Below are 7,680 nucleotides of genomic sequence, written 5' to 3'. Positions count from 1 at the left end.
ATTTTATGAAAATCACAACTACAACGAATGTGTAATGAACTACTTTATAGTACGTTAAGCTAGTTTTAATCTGAGTGCTAGCAGAAATCTGTATGTCTTAGTTCCTGAGTTATATATTTTATAAATCAAAAATTATGTCCAAAAAACTTCTTGTGGAATCATTTCGTCTAATATCATAAACATTACTACTCCTACGTAGATAAATGTTCTAAACTACTTTAAAGGGCATTTAACTATCTTTAATTTGAGTGCTTGCTAACGGCTGTACCATCATTGGTTCTTGAGATTTAGATTCCTCGAAAAATATTTAATAACTACTGATTTTTCAGTGCATTTTTTATGAAATGTTGCTTTTTGAAAAGCTGAATCTCGGAAATTATTGTACGTAAATAGATCAATCAGAGCTCATAATTTATCAAATTTACTCTACTTTAAATTCTCTTAGGTTTTCAAGTGTTGCTAGTAGTTTAAAAGATATACAGCTACAAATGAAAAAAAAAAATTAACCTTTTGAAACAGGTTCCAATAAGACTCACCAATTATGACTACTAATTATATATAGTTTTCATTAAAATAATAGAAAATTGGGATGAAATTAACTAGGAATATCGCATTTTTTCTTTTACGAGTCTTCTATATTACCTATTAATTGGAGAGTCATGTAAGAGTTATCATAGAAATTATAATTTTTAATTACTGTACTTCTTCCCTTGGCGTTAGTTAAAAATTAGTCATTTGTGTTAATTTTATGGAAACTATATTGCACTTTTTCATAGTAATAAATACGATTCAGGAAAACTTAACTTTTTTCTCCTCTCTTGATCTTGTACCATTAGTAATCCCAAAATTATTTATATTATAACTATACATTATTTTATAAAAAATATCCATCCTTTTATACGAAATATTTATTTGCAATATATGAATATATAGATGGAAAACTAGGCCTCCTTCCATAAGTGATCTTTTTATTAATCAATCTAAATTTTATACTCCATCACCTAGAAGTTCAATAGTAGGGTTTCTGAGTGGGTAAGGTACTAAACTCCCAACTTCTAGGAATAATTTATTTATTCTCTTACAGCAACCTAGATCGATCCTGGGAACAGGAAACCCCCTTTTAAAAGCCCTTCATTGGAATGGGGCGTTTAGATGAATTCTGGTAGGGAATTCTGCAAAAAAATAACATTTCGAATCCAAGTGCAGCTCGCATCAATATTTTTTAGCCGGATCAATTTTTATAACCAAACCATAAACCACCATTATCATTACTTTGACCTTTCTGAAATCATGTATTGTTTGTTTTACTTTTAATAGTACACGGGCTATTGAAAGTAAAAAAAACAATGACAATGGAAACTTATAGGCATGGTTTTGCAAAAAGATGTTTGTACCAGTTTTAAAGCCTTTTAAGATAAGGAAACAGAAATTCACTAATATGCTTCTTATATAGGACTCAATTTACCCTTGCTCCGCAATCCGATTCTCATTCCTTTGTCAAAATTTGAGTTTCAGGCTAAATTCCTATCTTCGTTCATTAATATTTCTTGAGTGGTAACACTGGCAGTTACCTTTTATAGGGTATCCCTCATATATTACTTTGTTTTTATTTACAACCTGTTACCTTAGGATCCGTAATATAAAAAGTCACTTGCGAAGTATTCATTCAAGTACCTCATACCTTTGTCACTCAGTTACGAACTGTTGGATTGCAATCTCAGCTGACCGAGTGATATCAGCTGAATAAGAGTATATATAAGAGGATGGTTCCGTTATTTCACCAACCTTTACCTATTTTTATCAATTTTTCCTGACTGCCACATAACTCCTAAACAACACCTTGTTAAAGGTTGTAAAATATATTACTATTTCATCTTTTTTCAGTGGATCTCTATTAATACTATGTAAAAGTTTCTTTTATTGTTTTAAATTTTTTTTTCAAGCCAAAAATAGCTTGGTTATCACGCTAAATGTAAGCCTTGTACCTTCTTACCGAAACACGGATGCGCAACCACATGAAAAAAATAGATATTGTGAAATTTGGACAGCAACAGAAGATACAGGCCATATTTTATTAGATGGCAAAACATAGAAAGATAAAGCTACATTTCCAAAAAAAGGGACAAAAAATAGATCAAGAAAACAGGCATACTACATTCATTTGTATCAATAATTTAAGTTGGGGTGTATACAATATGTATCTACAGGCTTTTATAATGTATTTTAATCAATGCCCCAGCTATTTACGATAAGCAGAAGTAATTGATCTAAAGTAAATCAGCTAATCCCCAACGTTTAGTGATAACTAACCCCCAAATGGGCAATTAGTGAGAGTTCAGTATTGGCTTACAGGTTTTAGTTACCAAAGTTCCCAGCTCTTAAGTATCCCACTTCACTGCTTGAGGTCACTAAACACCAAAATCGATCCTAAGATTACTCAAGTTATTTGCTTAAACTTCGTAGTTATGATTTTGAAAACTGTAGTTAATATAAATACGCATAAAAATAAATAATATTAATTTTTGTTCGAGACAGTTTAATACATAAAGAATAAATTATACATTTTTTAAATCTGATTGCAGCCTAAACGCCATGACTAGATAGGAATTACTAATAGTCTAGAAATCTCCATGGACATATTTCACTGAATTAGTTTGAAGCTGGAACTTATATCTTCTTCGAAAATACACTGGATAGAGAAAAATGGTATTAATGGTCCATTAAAAACGATAAGTCTTAAAAAACCAAATTACGTTCAAGGAAAATTAAAAATAGCAATGTAGTAATTATAATAAAAAATTTAAAGAACATACATTTTTTTTAATTTCATAATTATTTAATTGGACTTTTATTGCATATCGAATGCTCTTTGATTTATAAATATGAGCTGAAAACGAAAATTTAAAATTCTTCAGCATGAAAATATTCCTTTTTACCTTTTTATATATTATTCTGTATAAGAGATTTGTGCCTCTTCATTTCATATACATATTCATATCGTACTGTAAAAGTGAGCCGTTTGCTCCGAAAATAAGTTCAAAGTACATTTCTTCCATACTTTAACACAGAGTAGGTGAGTGCCTGTTCGATTATTACTTCTTTTTTATTCTATGTGAGATAAATTACTTTTATCAAATATTACACCTGCCATTCTCACAAATACAAGTTATATTTCTCTGCCTCTCTCATTATTATATCATTATAATTATGATATAACATTTCCAAATTAATTTGTAATTTCTTTTTATTAATAAATGTTTTGATAAATCATGTACATGACAGCTTTAGGACGTTGCTAGGCCGGAGGGGTCCAAAAGGAACCTTTGCTGTACCATACCGTGAAAGTGATAAAAGTAAAAAAAGTTCAATATGACTGAATAGGGACCTTATGGAGTTGAGTCGTAATGAACCATTACGAAGAAATTTTACTTTTAACAAAACTTCGTTAGATTTATTATTATTAATAACCAATGACTCAGCCTCCACTATGTGCGCTAAAGCCGTCCTCTCTACATGAGCTGAGCATCTGGCCATTGCAAGAACTCCAATTGTCAATGTTATTTTACAAAAGGTCTCTTGACCACTGCCATTTCAACCTTCAAGGTCGATTTTTAGGATGGATGGAACTGGATAAGGAACGAAAGGATTAGGATGATTAGTAAGGTTTGTAAGGAATTTTGAAAATTTGGTTGGTATGAGCTCAAGAACAAAAGGGATATGAAGATCGTTGTGTAATGTTCTGTTGTAGACGCATAGAATGCATTGACTATAGTTCAAAGAATTTTGGATTGAAAGAACTGGATAAGTTTGATCTTCGAAGGTTTAGCTGTTTCCCAAAGTTCAAGTTCTTTAGAAGTTAAGGCGTAAAACCTGCCGGCCTTCATCGCCTTTGTTGGCGTAATTAGAATAGACGAAACGTCGTTATTTTTAACAGGATTTGAAGCAGTTAAGAGCCCCGATCCTGTTGTATGAGGCTCATAATGCCGGTTGAGATGAAATTAAAAATTTAAAAATTCTATTGACTTTGTAAGAACATGCTGTTGCTGAACGGTCATATCCGGCTCAAAAAGTGGATAAATTGTTCCAGAGTTCCAGATGTCCTCCTGAAGGAATTTTGAAATAATGTTAAACCGCCTGCTTTGACGTTGTAATACTGCATCAGAAGATAAGTACGTCTGAGCCTGCGTGTTTATACAACTGTGACCGAAATAGATTGTTTATACCTCTGCTGTATAAATAATAAAGAGTACATTTTTTAACATATCGCACTAGTATTTCTAAAGTGACATAAGTCTAAAACTTACATTTCTGGAAATGTGACACTCTTGCCTATGGAGGGGGAATAGCATTAAGGCAGCAAGAGTGACACAAGTGCCCTCTGGCGGACAAACTCTGAAGCTAGGTTGATACAGTTTTGATGATTCATAAAGATATATTTACCAATTTCTTTCATAGTCATAACTCAAAAACACCAATTTTTGAGTTGTGTCACTTTAGAAATACTAGTGCGATATGTGACACCTGTTACGTAATTAATTATTAAAATATATATTGGCCACAACAGTCGTAAATACTTGTTGCAGTTGAATATATGTAAACTTTAACAGACCTTGAAGTCTTATTATTATTATTTTTTACGACGGTCTACGTTTACGGTATACTAATTGACCTAGTTAATACGTTCTGTTACTCGACGTAGAAATTAATCTTGTTTAATTACTTTACAACCTTCTCACTAGAACGCACCTTTTAGGAGTTATAGCATAAAAACGAAAAAAAAAAAACCTTTTTCCTTACTTTACCTAATTAATTAGTTATTTTAAAAGAGTTTTCGAACCACCAGAAATCCCTTTCCAAGTCATAAGATAATTTCCAAGAAGAAAATAATTTTTAAAATTATTTTCAGAAATAATTGTATGTTCTATGGGTTGCATTTTAGGCATCTCCTGTATCAAAACCTCAGGCACAATAAAAGCTGCTCAGCATTGGACTAAATGGAAAAAGGGGATTGGGAAGGTCGGAGCCGATATGGATTGATGGAGTGAGTCTCCATAGAAGGATGCAAAAACTGGCGTGCGGCCGCTTGGGATAAAAAAGGGTGAGAGGGACTCTTGAGGTAGTCAAGATCCAGCAATGGATTTGAGTGCTCTGGATGATTAATAACTATTTAAAAACGGATATTATTGGTTTAATCCTTTAAAAAATTCAGCCAAAACTATAGGTAACCTTTTTACCATTATTCTTGACACGGAGAGTTCGGTTTTAGCAAAAATTCTATTACTTTGTTGAATCTCTTAAATATCTTAAGAATCGATACAGGACCAATAATTTATAGTTTAGATTCATATGTAGGCAGGAAAATTTTGATTGCATGTAAAAAATATTTAGTTAAGGTTAATTAAGATTCAATAAAACCCGATCTTTTTTTAACAAGGTAAATAGAAATTTTCATTTAATTTCTGTTCGTCATTCAACAACTAATTTCTAAAAAAAAAAGTATTCTTGTTGCTTATATCGTAATAAGCTAACCTAGATTACAAAGTTATTTCGAATTTAATTTGAAAAAATAAATAAATAAAGTGAAAGAATAATTCACGAACGGAACACCTCTCAGCAAAGTCTTTAGAATTACAGCTTTACCATTTATTAATGCTTAAAGTGTTATATTCCTCAATAGTCTTTACGAACTCTATCATTATTATTTCGTAATTTAAAATTACAACGAAGTCATTTACTTTAAATCTAATGTAAAATATATTATTAGAACATATATCATTGTAACTATCCTCAACCACGTATGCCGATGACACATGTGTGCTCGCTGTTAATAATAACCCTTCAATTGCATCCCAAACTATTCAATCCCATATCACAGCCCTCGAAGAATGGTGTCGTAATTGGAGGATTAAAATAAATTCCAGCAAATCCCATCAAATTACCTTTACCCTACGTCGTAAACCTACTGACTGTCTTACAGTATACTTCAATAATGTTGCCCTTACCCCTGTCGAACAGATCCGCTACCTTGGACTACATATGGACAAACGACTTACCTGGAATCCTCACACAAGACTGAAAAGACTGGAAACTGCACGTCGATTTCGACTATTACAGCACTTACTAGATAAACGGTCCAAACTTCCAATTCATTACAAAAGACAGATTTACATGACAATTATAAGGCATATCTGGACATACGGCGTTGAGCTTTGGGGCTCTACTAAACCTTCGAATTCCTCTCGTATCCAATCCTTACAATCCAAAATTCTTTGTAAAACCCTAAATGCTCCCTACTTTTTCACAAATAAAATCATCCACAAAGGCCTTAATGTTCCATTTGTAACCGATCTAGCCCGAACCAGATATCAATCCTTCCAATACAAACTCCCTAACCACTCAAACCCATTAGTTTCTAATCTTGCTTCCTCTTTTATTCCAGACAATACTCCGAGGCGTCTGAAAAAAAGACGGCCTCGAGATCTTAAATTGTAAAAATGTTTTTAGAGTGCTACCATTGGGTACTTTCTCTACATGCTTCTACAGTACCATTATGATTTCCTCAAATTTACTTGATGTATTTATGTACAGTTGTAAATACCAATAAAAAAATATATTTATATATCATTGTAATGTTAAAAATTCAAGTGTATTTGTCTGCGTGGCCATTTATTAGTGGAACAATGTACAGATCTAAGACCAACCTACTTTGACAACATTGACCAGTCCCAGTCTACTGCAGTTACGTAAATAATATATAGAGTAAATAATATATACGTAAATAATATATATAAATAATAAATCGAGCGGTCCATTTTGCCAATAAATATCGAGCTACTATAAGCCTAGTGCTCGCCTTTACGATCTACCTTTCGGACCGACTATTCAACTCGTCCACGAAAATCAATCCACTAAACTGTAATTTTTCACTACAAGTTTCCTCTAAAATATTAGATTTTGTTAGATTAACTCTCATACATAATATTAATTATATATGTTTATTATATGGATAAAACAAAATATAAGGTTAGCAATAGAAACGCGAGTGTAATATAGATATAGGAGGAAATACGTTTGAACAGATAAATAAGATTAAGTATTTAGGTTCTACCGCAACTAGAAAAAACGAAATTTGTGAGGAAATAAAAGCTAGGCTGAAGGCGGGGAATGCTTGTTATTTTTCAATTTAGAAACTGCTTAGCTCGCACTTTTTATCCAAAAACTTAAAAATTAGAATTTACAAACTAAGAACTATGTGAATGGGCGATAGCTAACAAGTTGGAGCTAAATGTGAAGAAGACGAAGGTTAACTTAGTAGGCTCTAATCATCTCCTTAAAACTGTTCCTTATATTCCAATTCTGTTCCTACATGATAGTCCCATCAAATTTTACCCCAACATCAAAAACCGGGGAATAACATTTGATCAAACACTTTCCTGGAAAAACCATGTATCCAATATCTCCCGCCGTGCCTTTTCAACTTTAAAACGTCTGAATTACTTCCGCTACCTATTTCCATTTGAAACTCGTTGGCTCCAAGTCACTTCTCGAATATTTCCCCACTTTGACTGTTGCTGTACGGTACATGGGGTGTCTCTGGGGATCTCGAGGCGAAATTAAAACGTTTGATGAATTGCTGTGTACGATTCATCTTCGGGATCCCTAGGGGCGACTCTGTTTCCC

Source organism: Halyomorpha halys, unplaced genomic scaffold (assembly GCF_000696795.3).
Source record: "Halyomorpha halys isolate HHAL.00 unplaced genomic scaffold, Hhal_1.1 Scaffold804.1, whole genome shotgun sequence".
Classification (NCBI taxonomy): domain Eukaryota; kingdom Metazoa; phylum Arthropoda; class Insecta; order Hemiptera; family Pentatomidae; genus Halyomorpha; species Halyomorpha halys.
This window is presented reverse-complemented; position numbering follows the sequence as displayed.